The following is a 21,749-nucleotide window of genomic DNA, read 5'->3' as shown; positions in this document are numbered from 1 at the left end:
TGTGACCTCAGCCCTTTGCTGCACCTCTGTAAGTGAAGTGGCACAGGAATACCGGCCTTGCCCGTCGTTGCCAAGGTTAACTGAATAGTGCATTCGCTCCCCTCGTGCTTAGGTGTTGAGTACATCGTGATTTACATACCAGGCCCTATTCGTGGGCCTCCTGATGCAGCAGTTCCCTTGGCTCTGCCCCTGTCGTCAGCTGCCCCTAGGATAACTCTGAGCCCTAGCCACTTCTCTGGTAGATTTCCCTATTCCCCCACTATAATCACACCTGAATAGGGCAACTCAAACCTTTCAGAGATGTGTCGTGAACCTCTTGTTTTCTGAAATACCTATCTGGTGGTTGTGAGACTTAAGGCCAACCTCCCCGAGAGACTTTGTTTCTATTTCTCCTAGTAAACCTAGACTCATCTCCTGTCACCTTCAACTCTACTCCAATTGTGTTCTTTCAACCCAGACCTCTGACCCTGCTTTTTACTTCTGCCATTTCATCCTCACTCCTGCTTCCTTTCCTAAATCCATACATCTCTTTTGGCCTTCCTAGACCTGGGCCAAGTTCCTTCCTCTTTCCTCAGTTTTTACCCCTTTCCTTCATTCTCCCATCCAACTTTCAGGCCTTCCTTTCTCACGCCCCAGTTAGCAGCATCTCAAAATTCGAAAGGTTTATTACTCATCTATTAATGGTATTCCATTCACTTATTCAGTTCTATACCTATCTTACCTATGTATGGAAGAACCGCTGGTAGCCAAAGTGGCACCAAGAATCCTAGCAGCTGTCACCTGACGTATCCGTAGTAGTCAGCAATTTCCATTTCTTTGTCCCTCTCAGTGAAAAATTGTAGCTTCCCCGAAGAGGTGTATCTGGCAGCATTCTCCCGTTGTTGAGCCCGCCTCTTCATGGCCTCTCGCTCTGGCCTCTGCTCTTGTTCGATGGGCTTTGACATGACTGGCTCAGGCACATTGGGTTCCCTCCATGGAATTCGTTGCTTGCTGAAGTCTTGGCATAGAAGTTGGGTTTGGAGCTTGGGTGGGGACTGGCGCTTAGTCACAGCAGGGGGAACAGGCTCGCGCTGGAGAGAAGCGCCAGATGAAGTTTTGTAGGGTGCAGGCCTAGGAGCAGCAGACTGAGGGGACACTAGGCTGGGTATGGTTGGTCCAAGCCGGTTGGGTTGGGTTGGCCACAGTTGGCTGAGCTGGTTTGGCAGGACCTGGCAGAGAGGCAGGAGCTGGCTGGGATGAATTGACTGCAGCAGGTTGAGCTGAGTCAGTAGAACCAGGCTGGGCACGGTAAGCCACAGCAGGCCGATGTGAGGCCAGAGACTGTGGCCTCTGAGGAGCGGGTCGAGCTTGAGGCTTGTCCCAGGCAGAAAAAGGCAGAGGTATCAACTTGACCGTCTCAGGAGGAGGCAGCTCATACTGGAATGGAGATGGACACTCTGTTTCAGCACTGCTGTCTGGTTTCTGGGCTTCGACTTGAGTTTTCTCAGCACTCTTACCCTCACGTGGGGTATGCCGCCATGGCTGGATAGCTGGGGGTGGCTGGGGGTCTTTGGGGTTGCTTGAATTTCCCAAGACCCGACAGGAAGAGAGCCCAGTTTTCTTATCATCCTTCTTCCCCAGCGCATGAAGAACCTTCACAGACTCCAGCATGCGCACGCCAAGGGAGGTTCGAGGCTTTTGAAAGCTCAGTTTGGTGTTTCTTTCGCTTCGTCTCGGGAATAGTTGGCTTCTCTTCTGCCTTGACTTTGTTCCCTGACTGCTTGTTCTCTTCAGCCTTGTTTCTTCCTCTGGTCCTTTTGGTCTTTTCCTGCCCATGGCTCTCAGTTTTGCTGATCTTTCTGGATGCAGCTTTCTGAGGTTTGCCTTTAGAGTGCTTGGCCGTGTTCACAGGAGCCCTGTCACTGACTGCAGCGTTGCATATAACCACTTCTCCCCCTAACAGGCACTCTGGATTCTTTGGCTGGATTTTGGCCTTGGGAGCACCACTGATAGGCTCAGAGGCTTTCTGTTTGTTCTTCCTGGGTTGATCAGAGGGAACCTTTATGACACTTGGCTTTTCCTGCACCTGATTCACCTTAAAGGCTCTGGTATCTTTGGCTTTGATCCCGTTGGAACCTTGGGATTGATCAAGATCTTTCCAAGAACTAAAGAGCTGGGGAAGGTGAATATCCTCCGCCAGTGTAGTAATGTCTGCAAAACCACTGCTAGATTCGATCCCATTTTCAAGCGTCCCTAGGTCCTCACGACTCAGGCTGTTCTTTCCCAGATCAGCATTTTCAGATCCAGGCTGCTTCTCTTGGCCGAGGGGATCGGTGTAGGCCAGCGGCTGGTGAATATCAGGGATTTCTAAAGGGAGTAGTGGAGGATCTTGGTTTTCTTTTGGGATGTGTTAGGCATCCAGAATCTTTGAAAGCTTGGTTTTAATATCATCCACGTTCTTACTCTCTATTTGTCCCTGGCTTGGAGCTGGAGACAGGGCCAGGAGACGACTGGCACTCTGGGCTGGAGCTGTCACTGAAATGTCCCCAAGTTCAGGTGTCGGGTTACTCTTAAGTATCTGAATATTTCTGCTACTTCAGGGCTTGGGGAGTTCTTGAGTTTGTGTCACACAAAATGTCTGGCTTGGAGGTTGCAATCCCAGGGAATTTTTCATCACCTGGGAAGTCTCCATCACTACAAAGAAATCAAGGTAAAAGTCAGTCCCTGGTAAGTGAGATGCTCCCGCTAAACTCCAACACAGCAATCATGTACCGTTCAAGGTACATGATTGCTGTGTTGGTGTTTAGGGGCAGGATGGGCGAGGCATTTCTAGTAACTCTTCTTAAGGATCATGGACAATGCCCTATGCTACGAGATAAGCGGTGACTGTTGTAATTCTTACTGGTGATCATTTCATGTCACTGATTCTTGGCTTTCTTTGTATTTCATAGGATTGTTATAAGTCCAATACAAAATGAGTCTTATTTTTAAAAAACTGAAGTGTTTTACAAAGCCTAGCATTCTCATGTAGAGTCCTTCCAATTCTCCCCACTTTCCTGAGAGGCTAAGAACACTTCACACCATGAACTAAGAGAGGGAGTAGAGCCCTTTCTGATGAAATATAGAAACAAAGACAGAGTCTTAGCCTGCTTGCTCTGGACAGGATCTCGGACCACAAGGTCTTATATCCTGGTATAAATGAAGGAAGTGAGGACAGTTCAACTGGCACTCTCATAACAAGAGTTCTGAAACACCTTCCAAAGAGACTATAGCAGTAGATCAGGGAAGGGAGTGCTACAGTGTGGTAGTACAGGAGGAATGCTCGGCTACAGCAGTGAAAAATGTGGTACCTATTGGTGTGCTCTCGGGGTTCTTGTACATGTAGCATAGATGACCTTTACAGTGTCCCTCCCACCTTCCCACCTGCATTAGGTGTACTGTTTTTTTTTTTTAATTTGTTTATTTTTTGAACTTATTTATTTTATGTATTAGTTTTTTTGGCTGCACTGGGTCTTCATTGCTGTGCACGGGCTTTCTCTAGTTGCGGCTAGCGGGGGCTACTCTTGGTTGCGGTGTGCGGGTGTCTCATTGCGGTGGCTTCTCTTGTTGCGGAGTATGGGCTCTAGGCGCGTGGGCTTCAGTAGTTGTGGCTCACGGGCTCTAGAATGCAGGCTCCGTAGCTGTGGCACATGCGCTTAGTTGCTGCACGGCATGTGGGATCTTCCCTGACTAGGCCTCGAACCCGTGTCCCCTGCCTTGGCAGGCCGATTCTTAACCACGGCGCCACCAGGGAAGCCCTAGGTGTTCTTATATAGAGTCTAAAAACAGAGAGCACTGAGCGAATGTAGTGCTTATTAAAGGCTCAGGATCTACATTCTACCTGTCTGTACACCCCTTCCCAGCTGTAGATGTGACCCCATTTTTGAATGCTGACCTCATTCTTCAACTTTCTTGCTGTTTGTGGGGCTTGCCCTTTGGCATTTTCTTAAAAGCTAAACATAAACTTACCATATGACCCAGCAATTCCAATCCTACGTATATATGCAAAAGAAATGAAAACATATGTCCACAGAAAAACTTTTACAAAAATGTTCATAGCAGCATGATTCACGTTATCCGAAAAAGAAAAAAAATGAAACAATCCAAATGTCCAACAACTGGCAACGGGATAAACAAAATGTGGTAGAGCTATACAATGGAATACTAACCAGCAATAAAAAGGAGTACTGGTACACACTATAACAAGGATGAATCTTGAAAACATCATGCTAAGAAGCTAGATGCAAAGACTAGATATTATATAATTCTATTTACGTGAAATGTGCAGAAAAGGAAAAAGGCAGATTGGAGGTTGTCTGGGGCTGGGAATGTGGATTGATTGCAAACAGGTATAAGGGACTTTTCTGGGTAACAGAAGTGTTCTAAAACTGGATTGTGGTGATGATTGCACAGCTCTGTAAATTTACTAAAAATAATTGAATTGTATACTTAAAATGGATGTATTTTATGGTATGTAAATTAAACTTCTATAAAGTGTTTTAAAAATCTCTGTAAAGATATGCAAGAACAAGTCACACTGAGTAGCTCTGGAAAAGAAAGATGGGTGCCTGGGAAACGGGAGAGGGAAGACACTTTATCAAATACTCCTTTATATATTTTTAATTTTGTACCATGTATTATCAGTTTAAGAAATGAGAATAAACAAAACAAAAACTTACAAGGAAGAGTGTGGCAATAAAGGTTTAATGGCTTTGGTGAGTTCAATAGGAGTAAAACATATGTAAGGCCATAGAAATGTTCTAGCTTACAGAAAGGAAGATGATAGATCCTCTGTCACCATCTGAAGCACAACATGCTTAGTTCAAAGGGACATGCTTAAAAACAGGATGTCAACAAATAGACCCAGAAGCTGTCAACTTAGGAAAGGGGAGTAGAAAGGATGACCTGTGAGAAATGGTTCAAAGAGTGAAGACCTGAGGGGAAATACTTCAGGGAAGGAAGTGGGGACCTGAGAGGTAGAAGATTAGGTCTCTTTTGTGCCTTCAGAGAGCAGAACTGGAAGCAGAGCCAGGAAATCTAGTACAGGCAGATTTTGGATCTTTTTAAGTTTTAAAACCTTTGCCAGCTGGAGCCTTAGACAAATGAAACAAGTTGCCAATGAGCGGCAAGTGAGTGGTGGAGCTGTTGAAGCAGAGGCTGGAGCACCCTGTGGAGCAGAGGCCGCGGGAGTGTTGACGGTCCCTTCCGAGAACGAGTCTGAGAACCTCTGGCACTTCCAGAGGACATGGTATGCACCGCTGGGTGTAAAGCACACACGTTTACATCGGATTAAATGAGGAGCCTTGGTGTGTGTGTTTCTGCTTCTAGTTTCAATCTTTCTGATTAAGTTCATTCCTGCCTATAAAACGGTAAACATTTAAAAATAGAAAATAGTCTAAAAATAAATTCTTTCTCAACAAAATGTATCTAGTTAGCCCTCTAGGATGGTGAAAATCAAAAGGACAGACGACAACAAGTGTTTTCAAGGATGTGGAGAAATGGGAACCTTCACACATTGCTGCTAGGAATGCAAAATGGTAACAATACTTTGCGTAACAGTCTGGTAGTTCCTCAAATGGTTAAATATAGAGTTAACCGTATTATCCAGAGTATATCCATTCGTCGGCATATGCCCAAAAGAAATGTAAAATACGTCCACACAAAAACTTGTACATGGATGTTCACAGCAGCTTTGTTAATAGTAGCCAAGCAGTGGAAGAAATGCAAATGTCCAGTAACTGATGAATAGATAAGTGAAATATGAGCATTCATACAGTGGAATATGATTTGGTCATAAAAAGGAATGAATACATGCTACAATGTAGATGAACTCTGAAAATATTAAGTGAAAGAAGCCAGTCACAAAAGATCACATGTTGTATGATTCCATTTACATGAAATGTCCAGAATAATGAAATCTATAGAGACAGAAAGCAGATTAGTAACCACAGCCGGGGCAGGGGCTGGGGCAGCGGTGGGAGATTGGGAGAAATGAGTGACTGCTAATGTACATAGTGTGCTTATGGTACGTGTTGAAAATGTCTTAAAATTAAATTGGGGTGATGGTTGCACAACTCGGTGAATACACTAAAACACACTTAACTGTACGCTTTAAATAGGTGACTTTTATGGTATGTTAAGGATCTCAAGAAAGCTATAACAATGTGTTTATTCATGTACGCAAACTGAAATACATGTCGATTATGAAGCCTTATTTGGAGAAAAAAGCTTCTCGGGCTCTCAGTTCTTACATCTTCTGTTACTGAATCAGGGGTACAAGAACAATGGAAGGTGACCAACAGCGTCATTTCCATTTAACAGTGGACAGTCCGAACAAAAATGTGGGCGCTGGGTATTGTACGTTTGGTGCAGCGCTACACACACTACGGCTAGCGCTAAGTGCAAACCGTCAGAACCGTGCCGTCACGCTAATTTGGCCTCCACAGATTGAATCAGTAACCACAATTCACAGGTCTGCACTGTGTGTGACAATTTGTGCTGAGGACCCACCATGGGCTAGAACATAGAATTGTTGCTGAATTCATTTACAGATGCTGTCGGTAAACCACAGCAATCCACTTTCCTTAGTCCGTGGGAGAGTCTCAGGCATTTCCTCTAATGATCTCATCATCCCTGAGCGCCTGGATGTGAATCAACCCACTCTGTTCTCTGCAACTGGGCTTACACATAAAGATTGAAGTGACTACAAGTCAACTCACATTATCAGCTACCATGATTTAAGCTTTCTGTTGCAGAGCGTCTTGAAAGGAGATACACACTGGCTGGCTTCTTCTGTTATAATTTCTATTATTGTGAGAGTAAACTCACCTGTTAATGCCTTATTACAACTGGGGGAAAAGTAACTGCCACCATCTCAGAGATGTTTCAGGCTTTTTGTAGTACTTTTTAGTTTAATTAAAATCTAGGTGAAATTCATTCCCGCATTCCCGTGTTCATTGATCAGACAAACCATCATAGAGACCCGGGGGGGGGGGGGGGGGGAGAAAGCTTTTCAATTAAATAATGACTTCTTAGATGGAAACTGAACTTAGGAAAACATCTCTAATATAGGAAAAAGGCTGTATTTTCTTACATCACCGTATACAGCTATTCTTCATGTATGAAGATTGTTATTGCCGACCTGCTGCCAGCAAGGTGCCTGCCGAAAGATGCTTTTCTTTCAGAAAAATGGGTTTATGCTAATTTACTTATAACCACTAAAGTTTAGGACCAGAGATACACATTGATAAGACAGAGTCAAAATTAGAAATACAGTCGATGGCACCAAAAGACAGTCTTTTCTTGTGAAAAGTTTTTAGCTATGCACAGTTCAAACTGGCAACTGGCGTTTCAGTACCAAAACTTACTAGCTTGTCTGCCCCCAAAATAACATTTTGACGTAGATTTAATTCTGAAAGGCAAGATTAGAACTTCTAAAAGCAGGAACTAAGGTGATAACTGTCTATTAGTCACCATCAGAAAATCAGAACTGGTCAATTATTTCTGCAAGTGTGGTAGATGATAACTCTAATATATCCTCCCCCTCAAATCAAAAATGCATTGCGCCTGCAGAATGGTCCTCAGAAAATTTCTTTTCATACATGAATGAGTAAAGATTGCAGAGACATAACGAATCTGAATAATGCCAAAATTCAAAGTATGGCCATGAGACTGTAGAGTTAAAATGTAATGGAAGTACTTGTCATTAGAACCGAGGTCAAGAAACTAACAGGATGGTAAGGTTCCCAGATAGTGGCTGGGTTTGGGGTAGAAAAGAAAGAAAATCAAGAGCTAAAGTCCTCAATTAATATACAGGAAAAACTGGAAGGTTAGCAAATGATCATTAAAATCTTGTAGAGGGTGGTAGAGCTAGATGACTTAAGTCCCAAAGGATTTTCTATCAGGTTTGAAAAATTATGGTCTGGAAGTGACCCTCTCACTCTCTTTTCTTCTCTGCATTCTCTGAAATCTTTCCTCTTAGCTTTAGTATTTGTGAGGATTATGATCACCTTTTTTACATGGATGGCTCTAAAATCTTTATTCCACTCATGACATACTCATGAGGTCATACGTAGCTATGTTTTTAGATATTTTCACTTGGATGTTTTGATCTAACTTCAACTTTAATCAATAAAACTCCTTCATATTTCAGTCAGAATTAGTTTCCTCTTCCAATCTCTCCATTTTGATAAGGTGTTTGCATAGTATTTTAGTTGCTTTGGGTAGAAATTTCCAAAGAACCACGGCTATTAATTACCAAGTCCAAGTGACGAGAGTCCAGCTTAGTTTCTTCTCATAAATTAATTTATGAGTATCACTTTCTTACTTAAAAATCTCTACTGACAATTAGCTAAACATTTGGCAATAAAATTATATCTAGACACACAAAATAAATTCCATGTGGATTAAGTGTTTAAATGCATTGCCCTCCACCCTAAATAAGTATTAAAAAAAAAAAAAAAGGAGAATACTTTTTTATAATCTTGTGGTTGGGGACATCTTTCTTAGCATGGAAAAAAGAAAGAAGTTGAGTACACAACAATGCTATTACACTATTAATGCAATATAAATAATGCTCAAGAATTAATAAGAAAAATTCTTCAGAGAAAAATGGGCATGTAAATTATATCCTTCAGAGGATATAAGCAGCTAATTCTCAAAACAGGAAATGTAAAGAGCAATCTCTGAAACCTAATATTTAAAAAATGCAACTTAAAGCAATGAGTTTTTTCACACATTAGATTAGCAAATATTAAAAAGACTGATACTACCCATAGTTGGCAAAGGAATGAAGAAACACATCCTCTCATACTTTTGGTGGGCACATATATTTGTACAAAATTCCTGGAGGGCACATAGTTAGAGGTGGGGAGGTCTACAGATTACTGACAGTCTTTTAAATTTCTATTATTAATGATCTACTTAGGATTTAAAACTTCTTGGTCAATTCTGTTCATTTATATTTTCTTAGAAAATCACCCATCTAATTTAGGTTTTAAAATATATCAGCCTAGGGCTTCCCTGGTGGCGCAGTGGTTGAGAATCTGCCTGCCAATGCAGGGGACACGGGTTCGAGCCCTGGTCTGGGAGGATCCCACATGCCGCAGAGCAACTAGGCCCGTGAGCCACAACTACTGAGCCTGCGCGTCTGGAGCCTGTGCCCCGCAACAAGAGAGGCCGCGACAGTGAAAAGCCCGCGCACTGCGACGAAGAGTGGCCCCCGCTTGCCCCAACTAGAGAAAGCCCTCGCGTAGAAACGAAGACCCAACACAGCCAAAAAAATAAAATAAATAAATAAATAAAATCCAGCCATTCATATTTAAAAAAAAAGGAAAAAAAAATATATATCAGCCTAAAGTTGCATACAGTAATCTTTTTTAAAAAAACACTTCTTTGACTGTGGTTATACCCTTCCATACTATTAGTGTTGATCCTTTTCCTCATGGTCAGAATAACCAGAGATTTGGTCTGTTTTTTTTTTTCAAAGAACCAGATCTTGGTTAAATCGATCAATTCTGGGGACTCATTTATAGAATGCTTATTTCAATTATTTCCTAGTTGAGTTTGTTGAACTAAAATATCATTGAAGGCTATACATTTTCCTCTCAATATAGATTTAGTCACATCCCGTAAGTTTTGGATATGTGCTTTTACTGTCATTAATGAAAAAAATTCTATAATCTCAATTTTTAGTTGTCCTATAGCCCAGAAGTTTAGAATGTTTTAAAATGTTTATTTAAGGAAAAAGTTATAGTTGTTAAATTCCAACCTTATTGTACTGTGGTTAGAGAATATAAGCTTAGTTAGAAATGTTCTACTTTGCGGATTTATCAACATTTTGCCTAAATGTACAGTTAATTTTTGTAAATACTCCGTGGGCATTTGGAACAACTGTGGATGCTGTGTTTTGGGAATAAAGTTTTCTATAGATACTTTAAATCAAACTTCTTAATATTGCTATTCAAATCTTCCATATCTTTTATCTGTTATATGTCAAAATCTGATAAAAACAATGAAAATATCCCATTCTTGTACTTTTGTCACGTTGTATATTGTAATTATGTCTGGATGAACATATGAATGCACTCTGGTTGAAAGCACAGCAGTAATTTTGGAAGTGTCTGAAAGACTCTTTCTTCCCTTGGAAATTACAGAGTGGAGATAGGGTAGATTCTCAAGACAAGTAACATTTAATTAAAAATGACCCAAAAACCCTACCTTTCCATGGTATGGAAACTTGTATTTCTAATCCGGAAAAACTATAAATTATTGGCAGAAAGGTGGAAGTATAGGAATTTTCATGCATTGCAGGGAGGAATATAGACTGGAAATTAATTTGGTACTAATGTAGAAAATTAAGTATACATATAGCTTATGATCCAAGATTTCCACTTGTGGGTCTGTGCAACAAAGGTAGTCTCACAAGGTCCATAAGGCAATGTGGACAAGGATGTGCACTGCTGGTGTTTTGCCTTGTTGGGAATTGACGGCGACCTGGGTGTCCATTACAGGGAAAGTGCATAGGTAAATTGGTAGATGCACTCCATGGAGTACTATGCAGTGATCAGAAACCTGAATTAGATGTATGTATAGCAATGTGATGAATCTTAAAAATACAAGCTTAGTGAAAATAACAAAAATAATGACATACCTTTTATATAAGTTGAAAATACATGACAACACAGAATACATATTTTGTAAGAACTCTTGTAAGCCAAAAGATATTTACATAACATGGCCAGTTCCGATGGGAGGACAGGAATGAGGATGGGATCTGGGAATGAAATTTTAAAAAGAGAGGCCATGAACCTAGGAGTATACTTAACTCAACTCTTGGCAGCTGAAGTTAAAAAAAATTTTTTAACTTTATCTTGGCATAGAAACTGCGTACTAATTCTATGCTTTCGCTCTGCTTCTAGAAGGATTTGTTATGACTAGATTGGAGGTTCAAATAGGTACTTTAGGCAGAAACTAGAACACAATGAAAACTTGAGAATTCTCTCTTCCAGCTCATAACTAACGTTTTATGTTTGATCAGTCTGGCTGAGGTCACTTTTTAATTAATGTCACAAAGAAATTTTTATGGTTTCATATTAGAAAAGATGTGCTGCTTGTTTAAAAAAATACATGAAAAATTAAAAAGAAAAAATGTATAATCCCATAATCTTAAAATAATCTGCTAATATTTAATTTTGATCCAGTCATCTAAATACATGTAAATATTATATCTTGCTTTTTACCTCTTAGCATATAATGAAATTTATCCTTGGGTTCCAAGATACTGCTTTGGACTGTTGTTTCTCTCCATATATGTGTGATTGTGAAGAGTGATACGAAATTAGCCTGTTTTATAAAAATGTAAGAAACACTGGTAAACATTTAATTAAATATTACTAAAGCTCTCATTTTATTCTCTCATGGAGGTCTCTTTGTTTGGTAGTTAGTTTGTGTTGTTCATTTGCCCCACTGCTGAAAACGTGGGCAACTGGAAATAATGAGAGGTCAAAAATACAGAGAAATTATTCATCTTCAGCTTTTTCTCCGTAAACAAAAACTGATAAATATGGCTTCTTTTGTACTGACAGTAGTAAACTATCCCTTTTCTTTGATCCCAGTATACACCCAGACATTGAGAGAAAAAGATGGGAAAGGGAGGGGGGGAAAGAAAGAAAAAACAGGGAGAGAGAGAAAGAGCACAGAGACAAACACAAGCAAGAACATGAGAGAAGGAGAGGAGAAAAGGAGTAAGCAGAAGAACAAGAGAGATACACAGCAGAGACAGTGAGACAAGAGACAGCATGGGGTGGGGTGGAGGAGAGCACAAGTGCACAGAATGCGGGTGCACAGAGGCAGAGAGAAAGAACACAGAAGCAGACAGGGTGCAAAGACACTGTAATAAGAGAAAAGCATGAACTATAGAGCCTGGGGACAGCCTGCATAGACACAGCAGAGAGAGGCACAGAAAGAATGAGTCAAAGAAAGAGTAGGTGTAATCAAAGGAAGAAGGGAAGAACAAGCAGGCAGTTGCACTTATTCCCTTATATTCACTCTTAACCCCTCAAATGTACATGTCCTGGGTACACATGTTCAGGGAAAAAAAGCATTAGCATATCTAAGGAAACCTGGGTTAAAGATAAGATAGGCAGTTCAAAAAAGAAGAAATACGGTCGATCAACACACAAAAGAAACTAAAAACTCCGTGTGATTAAAGAAATGTGGATCAGGATAGATACCATATTTCTGGCCTATGTGGCAAGTATTAACAAGAATGCTGTTGGCAGGTATTGACCAAAATATTATTGCACATTACTGGTGAACAAATAATTGAATCAACATTTCAGAAGGACAATTTAGTAGTGTGGCTTAAACATTTTTAATGTGCCTACTTGGTAACCCAGAAATTCCATGTTTAGAAATGTTTCTCAAGGAAATTGAAAAATTCAGAAAGATGTAACAAGACTACCCATCGAAGTGCGGATTATGATAAAGAAAATTTCCAAAAAAACTTAAATATCTGTCATTTGGAACTAACTAACTATTATATTTATACAATGGAACCCATAAAGCTATTAACAATGACTACATAAATCTTTATTTACTGCATAGAAAGATGTCTATGATATACTAAGTGCAGAGCTTCAAAACAATATACATAGTATGATTTCATTTTTTTGGACTGTTGTTTCTCTCCATATATGAACATGATTGTGAAGACTGGTATGAAATCGGCCTGTTTTATAAAAGTGTAAGAAACACTGGTAAACATTTAATTAAACATTAAAAAAGCTCTCATTTTATGCTCTCATGGAGTTCTTCATTTGATATTTAGCTTCATTAGATTGCAGACCTAATAAAATAGATCCAAGATAGGCAGTAGGTATGAGAATCATAAAATATAAACCTGGAAGCTTATCTGTAATGTTAATCACGACTATTTCAGGATGGTGAGAATTATGGGTGATTTCCAAGGTCTTTATATTTTATATATTATCTAAACTCTTTATATTTAGTTATCTTTTTACTTTTACACTCAAAAGTAATAAAACATCTTTTTTGACAAAAGTATTTAGTAATAAAGAGAAGAGAGAGATGTAAAGTGGTAGAAGCATCAACCACAGGCAAGCCCTCCACTCCCCAGTCTATGATAAGGAGAGACATAAGCATGGTTCTAGCTGAGAGGAAGGAGCCTACAGAAAAGGAAGAAATCGAATATAAAAGAGAGAGAGAAAACAAAACTGAGAAAACAGATAATGGATTTTAGAAAATATGACAGCACAGAGACCTTAATGAACCTTTTCTTTCATAACTGAGAGACACAAACAAAAAACATCAAAAAGTAAAAGAAACAGGGCTTCTCTGGTGGCACAGTGGTTGAGAATCCACCTGCCAAGACAGGGGACATGGGTTCGAGCCCTGGTCAGGGAAGATCCCACATGCCGTGGAGCAACTAAGCCCGTGTGCCACAGCTACTGAGCCTGCGCTCTAGAGCCCACGAGCCATAACTACTGAGCCCATGTGCCACAACTACTGAAGCCCACATGCCTAGAGCCCGTGCTCCACAACAAGAGAAGCCACCACGATGAGAAGCCCGCGCACCACAACGAAGAGTAACCCCCCCCTCACCACAACCAGAGAAAGCCTGTGCACAAAGACCCAACGCAGCCAAAATAACTAACTACATAAATAAACAAATTTATTTAAAAAGTAAAAAAATATTCAGAATGTAGGGAACAGACTCAACTCACACCACAAAATCCCAGAAATAATATCTAAAGAAACAACTGGGAATAAATATAAGGAGCCACCACAAAGCTCTTCCTACACAAAGGACCATACAGCAGAAGGGTAAAAGGTGAGTCAACAATTCAAAATATCCCACTGGTATCTCAGAAAAGGGACTGAGGTGATAAGTGGCCCAGGAGAAAGATAAATGTCCCAATTGGAGACATGTTCCCTGTGAAAAAATAGCTCCTTATGTCCTTGCCAGAATGGTTTACTGTATGCCTGCTCTGGCCAGGAAGAAGTCAGAAAAAGGGATGGGAAATAACCTTTTAAGTCTAAATATCTTAGTTTTATTACTAAGATTTGCTAGAAAAAAATAAGGCCTCAGCCATATCACTGCCCACACAACAATGCTATGAAAGCAGCTGCCAGGTGACTTTACAGTAGTGTAATAGCAAAACCCCAAGGGCATGTCCTATAGAACAAGATACTTTCCTCACCTCCACACTTGATAAGGTGGCCATCAATTTATGAGTTTCACAACAATGGCAGAGAAAAATGTCACCTACTGTAGCTGTCCAGAGTCCTAGAATCAATTACTATCTTTCTGCCTTTCCCAAACTCTGAGGGGCAAAAGAAATACAAGCCATACACAATGAGCCTTCAAGTTCATGTCCTAGGAAGGGGACTCAAGCAGTATCTTGTAAATAGGTAATAAGGTCATCAAATGTGATCAAATAAATGGTTGTGATCAAATAAATGGCTTCCACAGAATGTTTTGAGACAAAGGTCATCTGAAAACAAAAGAGAAGGATTTATGAAAATATTCTATAGCATTAAAGTGGAAGAAAGGGGGCTTCCCTGGTGGCGCAGTGGTTAAGAATCCGCCTGCCAATGCAGGGGACACGGGTTCGAGCCCTGGTCTGGGAAGGTCCCATATGCCACGGAGCAAAAAAGCCAAGGTGCCACAATTACTGAGCCTGTGCTCTAGAGCCTGTGAGCCACAACTACTGAGCTCACGTGCCACAACTACTGAAGCCTGCGTGCCTAGAGCCCGTGCGCCACAACAAGAGGAGCCACGGCAATGAGAAGCTCCCGCACCACAATGAAGAGTAGCCCTCGCTCACCACAACTAGAGAAAGCCTGGGTGCAGCAATGAAGGCCCAACGCAGCCAAAAATAAATAAATAAAATAAATAAATTTATAAAGAAACAAGTGGAAGAAAGGAAGGAAAAAAAGAAGGGAAAGAGAAAGAATTTATTTTGCCCGAAGGTTTACCCATTTTAGTCAATAAAGAATTTGTAGTCTCACTCTAGAGAAAATTGAAAAAGAACATGGACTTAATGAAATGGATCCAAGATAAGCTAGGACAATACAGGGAGACTAAAAGGTAGTTGACAAATTCACACACTTCATCCAAAAATTAATGAATGTCTGCCATGTGTTGGAAAACCAAGGACAGGTACCAAAGGAAAAGAACTGACAGAAATGAAGGGAGACATAGACAATTCAATAGTAATAGCTGGAGACTGCAATAGTACACTTTCAAAATGGGTAGAAAAACTCGACAGACCAATAAGGAAATAGAAGGCTTGAACAACACTATAATCCAACTAGACCTAAAGACATATACATAATACTCCAACCAACAGAAGCAGAATACACATTCTTCTGAGGGAACATAATAATGTTCTCCAGGAGAGACCATGTGCTAGGCCACAAAACAAGTCACAATATATTTACAAATTATACAAAGTATGTTTTCTGACCACAATGGAATGAAACTAGAAATCAATAAGGAAATTTGGGAAATTCAAAAATATAGAGAAATTAAATGACACACTCTTAACTACCAATGTTCAAAGAAGAAATCACAAGGGCAATTAGAAAATACTTTGAGATGAATGAAAATGAAAGCAAAACATACCAAAACCTTTGGGATGCAGTGAAGGCAGAGCTTACAGATATTTGTATCTGTAAATGTCCATATTAAAAGAAGAAAGATTTCGAAACTATAACCTCACCTTCAACCTTAAGAAACCAGAAAAAGAAGACCAAATAAAACCCAAAGCAGGCAAAATGAAGGAAATTATATAGATTAGAATGAAAATAAATGAATCAGAGAATCAAAAAAAGAGAAAAATCAAAGAAATCAAAAGTTGGTTCTTGGAAAAGGTCAACAAAAATGGACAAATCTTTAGCTAGAATTCACCAAAGGCAAAAAGGGGAAAACTCAAATCATTTACATTAAGAATGAACCAGGGGATGTTACTACCAATCACACAGAAATTAAAAAGGATCATAAGGGAATATTATGAACAATCACATGTCAACAAATTAGGTAACCTAGATGAAATAGACAAATTCCTAGAAAAACAACCTAGCAAAACTGACTCAAGCAAAAATAGAAAATCTGAACAAACCTATAATAAGGACAGAGGCTGAGACAGTAATCAGAAAACACCCCCCAAAGAAAAGCCCAGGCCCAAACTGGTGAATTCTAAAAAACATTTAAAGTAGAATTAACAACAACCATTCACAAACTCAAAAAACAACATCATCATCAAAACAAAATGAGAAGAAGGATTACTTCCCAATTCTTTCTATAAGGAGATTATTACCCTGATAAAAAAGGCAAAGATACAGTAAAACTACAGACCAATACCCCTTATGAATATAGAAGGAAAATCCTCAACAAAATACTAGCAAACTGAATCCAGCAACACAGAAGAGGGATTGATTATACATTAAGACCAAGAGGAATTTATCCCAAGAAGGCAAAGTTGGTTCAATATATGATTATCAATCAACGTAACACACCATCTTCATAAAGAAAACATAGGATCATTTCACTATACATAGAACAAGCATATGGCAAAACCCAAAACCCTTCCATAATAAAAACACTCAACAAAACAGGAATAGAAGTTCCTCAACCTGATAAAGGGCATTTATAAAAAAAACTCACAGCTAACATCATGCTTAATGACCAGAAAGATTTCTCCTTAAAATCAGGAACAAGACAAGGATACTCATTCTTAACACTTCTATTCAACACAGTACTGGAGGTTCTAGCAAGGGCAACTAGGGAAGAAAAAGAGATAAATGACATGATATCGGAAAGAAGAAGGAAAACTATCTCTATTTGCAAATGACACAATATTTTATATAGAAAACACTAAGGAACACACAAACACAAATTACTCAAACTTATAAGCAAGTTCAGCAAAGTTGCAGGAACCAAAATACATACAAAAACCAGTAATATTCCTGTACCACAAGGAAAATTCCCAAAATGAACTTAAGAAACCAATACTAGTTACACTGGTATCAAAAAGAATAAAATACTCAGGGATACTTTTAACAACAGAAGTGCCAAACTACAAAGAAGTGGAACCCACAAACATCGTTGAAGAAATTAAAGATGACCTAAATAAATGGAAAAACACCCCAGTTCATGGATTAGAAGATTTAATATCGTTATGACAGCAGTACTCCCTAAATTTTTCTACAGTTTCAATGCAATCCCTACCCAAGATTCAAGTTGTCTTTTTTTTTCTTTTTGGCAGAAATTGACAAGCTGATCTGAATATTCCTATGACTTAAGAATAGATAAAACAATCTTGAAAAAGAAAAAACAAAGTTGGAGGAGTCACACTAGTTAGACAGTGTGGTAGTGGCATAAAGAGTGACATATAGATCAATAAAATAGGGTTTATCGTCTAGAATAAACCCTTACATTTATAATCAATCGCTTTTTTTTCATTTTTTAAGTTTATTTTGATTTTTCTGATTTTTTTTTTCTTATGATCAATTGATTTTTGCCAAGGGTGCCCAGACAATTCAATGGAAGAAAGAATAGTCTTTGCAACAAATGGTACTAAGACACTGGATATCCACAGGCAAAAGAATAAAACTGTACTACCTCAATGCCACATACAAAAGTTAACTAAAAAATGATCATAGAACTAAAAGTAAGAACTAAAATTATAAAACTTTTAGAAGAAAACAAAGAGTCAATATTTTGTAACCTTGGGTTAGACAATAGTTTTAGATATGACATGAAAAGCACAAGTGACAAAAGAAGAAACAGACAAATTGTACTTTGTCAAAATTAAAACTTTTGTACCACAAGTAAAATCATCAAGAAAGTGAAAAGGACGGCACAGAATGAAAGAACATGTTTGCAAAACATATCCTAATAAGGGATTTGTATTCAGAATAGACAAAGAAACAGAACTCAGTAATAAAATGACAAATAAGCCAATTTTAAAATGGGCAAAGGATTGGAATAGACATTTCTCTAAAGGTAAACAAATGGCCAATAAGCATATGAAAAGATGCTCAACATCTTAGTCATTAGCGAAATGCAAATTAAAATCATTAAAAAGTGAGATACCTCTTCACACCCATTAAGATAGCTGTTCTCAAAAGACAGACAACAAGTGTTGATGAGGATGTAGACAAACTGAAATATGATCCAGGTGGGAATATAAAATGGTGCAGCCACTCTGGAAGACACTTTGGCAGTTACTCAGAAGCTTAAACAGAGTTACCATATGATCCAGCAATTCTACGCCTAGGTATGTACGTAAGAAAATTGAAGGAACATGTCCACACAAAAACCTGTACATTAATGTTTACAGCACCATTTTTCATAATGGCCAAAAAAGCAGAAACAATCCACATGTCCAACAACTCATGAATAAACATGTTGTATATGTATTTGAAATACTGTTTGTTACTGTTCATAACAAACAACAAGTACTGATTCCTGCTACAAAATGGATGGACCTTGAAAATATTAAGTAAAAGAAGCCAGACACAAAAGGCCACATATTGCATGATTTGCTTATATAAAATGTGCCCAATGGGCAAATCCATAGATACAGAAAGTAGATTAATGGTTGAAGGCTAGGAAATGACTGTGAAGGGGCACAGGGTTTCTTTTTGGTATGACAAAAAGTTCTGGAATTAGTGGTGACAGTTGTATAACCTCCTCTGAATATACTGAAAACCACGGAATTGTATACTTTACAAGAATGAATTGTAAGGTATGTAAATTTTATTTTTAAAAAATCAATAGAGATTGACCAACGCTGAGACATACCCTGGGAAAGTAAGAAAACTTAAATTTTAAAAACCCAACAACAATCCAGGATCCAATAGGGAAAAAATATTAGGGTTGCCTCTGGCACAGAAATATTAATTGTATGTGTCCAGAAAGGGGGAGCAAATCTGACTGAGTTTTGAATTAAAGATTATTATTCAAAAGTTTTGTACCCAAACAAGTTGTTATTCCTATACAAAGGTTACAGAATGATAATCTCAAATTTATAAGAACTGAAGAGATGCTCACTCCTGAACAACTGTTGAAAAATCTAGCTAATCAATAAAATTATTTAAATTAATAAACTCACAAACAGTTACACTGAAAAGACTGATGATATTGACCCCCTTTAAAAAACACATAAAATGGTGATTTTGCTTATAACATGGAAGAAAAATGCTATACTTCTTAAAAATAAAGCTAATCAATACAGCAGTAATACTACCATAATGAACTGAGACAACATTCACAAAATTAACGAATATTGTTATGTTGGGGGAAGTGTGTGTAGGTGGAGAGTGGGGAGAAGTAGGGCAAGTGCAACCAGTTTCTTAATTTTTCATATAATGGAGTCAATAGATACTATTTCATATCTGAGTGGTACATTGAGACAGTGGCTTAAGCATATTTGTTAATTACATGGCTGCTAAGTTAGCAAAAAAACAACTCAAAGAAAATCATATAGCAATAAAAAAATGGAAAACAATAAGAAATCATTAAAAATGATAAGAAACCCTGAAGAACCAAAACAATTTTGAAAGAGAACAACAAAGTTGGAGGATTCACACTTCCTGATTTCAAAACAGTAATACAGGGCTTCCCTGGTGGCGCAGTGGTTGAGAATCTGCCTGCCAATGCAGGGGACACGGGTTCGAGCCCTGGTCTGGGAAGATCCCACATGCCGCGGAGCAACTACGCCCGTGAGCCACAATTACTGAGCCTGCGCGTCTGGAGCCTGTGCTCCGCAACAAGAGAGGCCGCTACAGTGAGAGGCCCGTGCACCATGATGAAGAGTGGCCCCCACTTGCCACAACTAGAGAAAGCCCTCGCACAGAAACGAAGACCCAACACAGCCATAAATGAATGAATAAATAAATAAATGAATAAATAAAAATTTTTAAAAAAGTATTTGTTTAAAAAAAAAAAACAGTAATACAATAACAGTGTGATACTGGCATAAAGATAAATAGATCAATGGACTAGAATAGAGAGCCCAGAAATAAACCTTTGTGCCACATGGTCAAATGATCTCTGACCCTTGACAAGGGGCCAAGACCATTCAACAGGAAAAGAGCAGTCTCCTTAACAAATGGTGCTGGGAAAACTGGATATGCACATGCTCTTAGAAAGAATGAAATGGTGGGGGGTGGGGGGGGGAGAATGAAGTTGGAGCCTTATCTTACATCGTATACAAAAATTACCTCAAAATGGATTAAAGACCTAAAACCATAACATTCTTGGAAGAACACACTGGGGAAAAGCTTCATGGCATTGGACTTGGTAATGACTTCTTAGATATGACACCAAAAGCACAGGCAGCAAAAGCAAAACTCGACAATTGGGACTACATCAATATTAAAAATTTCTGGGCATCAAAGGACACAATCAACAAAGGTGAGAAGGCAACCCACTGATTGGGAGAAAAATTTATAAATCATATATCTGATAAGAGGTTCATACTCAGAATATGTAAAGAACTTCTACAACTCAATGACCAAAAAATAACGCGATTCAAGAATGGGCAAAGTACTTGAATAGACATTTCTCCAAAGATGATATACAAATGGCCAAGAAGTATATAAAAAGATGCTCAATATAATCATGAAAGAAATGCAAATCAAAAACATATCACTTCATGCACATTAGAATGCCACTATAAAAAAAAACAGAAAATAACAAGTGTTGACAAAGATGTGGAAAAAGTGGAACCATTGTGTGCTGTTGGTGGGACTGTAAAATGGGCAGCTGCTGTGGAAAACAGTAGGGTGGTTCCTCAAATAATTACAAATAGAACTACCATATAATCCAGCCATTCCACTTCTGGATATGTAACCCCCAAAATTGAAAGCAGGATCTTGAATGGATATTTGTACACTCATGTTCATAGCAGCATTATCCACAATGGTCTAAAGGTGGAAGCAACACAAGTATCTATTAACGGATGGATGAATGAATGAACAAACAAAATGTGGTATGTACATACAACGCAGTATCATTCAGTCGTAAAAAAAAAGACAATCCTGTCAGATGGTACAACACTGATGATCCTTGAGGACATTATGCTAAGTGAAGTAAACTTGTTACTTAAAGACAAATACTGTATTCCAATTACGTGAGGTACCTAGAGTAGTCAAATTCTTAGAATGGTGGTTGCCAGGGGCTTGAGCATAAGGTGGAATGGGGAGTTGCTATTTGAGTCAGTGTAGAAATTCAGTTTTGCAAGATGAAAAGAGTTCTAGAGATGGGTGACGGTGATGTCTGCACAACAATATGAATGTATTTAATACCATTAAACTACACCATGCACAAAAACAAATTCAAAATGGATTAAAGACTTAAATGTAAGAACTGAAACCACAACCAAAAAAAGAGACAAAGCTTCTTGAAGAAAACATAGGCACTGAGCTCTTTGACACTGATCTTAATAATTTTTTTTTGCATATGTGTCCTCAGGCAAGGGAAACAAAACCAAAAATACACAAATGGGACTACATCAAACTAAAGAGCTATTCCACAGTGAAGGGAACTATCATCTACTGAATGGGAGAAGATATCTGCAAGCAATCTATCTGATAAGGGGTTAATACCCAGAATATACAAAGAACTCATACAACTCAACATCAAAAACCCAAACAACCTGATCTTTAAAAATGGGCAAAGGATCTGAATAGACATTTTT

General features: G+C 38.8%; 1 long non-coding RNA gene across 1 annotated transcript in view; it reads left to right on the top strand.

Annotated features, from left to right (window-relative positions):
- The window catches only part of LOC309653867, a 75,963-nt gene extending 64,286 nt beyond the window's left edge, over positions 1 to 11,677 (top strand). Inside the window, exon 2 of the long non-coding RNA XR_014259584.1 lies at positions 9,028 to 11,677. This is a non-coding gene — a long non-coding RNA (uncharacterized lncRNA). The remainder of the gene's footprint in view (positions 1 to 9,027) is intronic.
- The last annotated feature ends 10,072 nt before the right edge of the window (positions 11,678 to 21,749 follow it).

Source organism: Balaenoptera physalus (assembly GCF_965194825.1).
Source record: "Balaenoptera physalus genome assembly, contig: HAP1_SCAFFOLD_1340, whole genome shotgun sequence".
Classification (NCBI taxonomy): domain Eukaryota; kingdom Metazoa; phylum Chordata; class Mammalia; order Artiodactyla; family Balaenopteridae; genus Balaenoptera; species Balaenoptera physalus.
The sequence above is the reverse complement of the archived record's forward strand: the minus strand, read 5'-3'. Positions and strand labels throughout refer to the sequence as shown.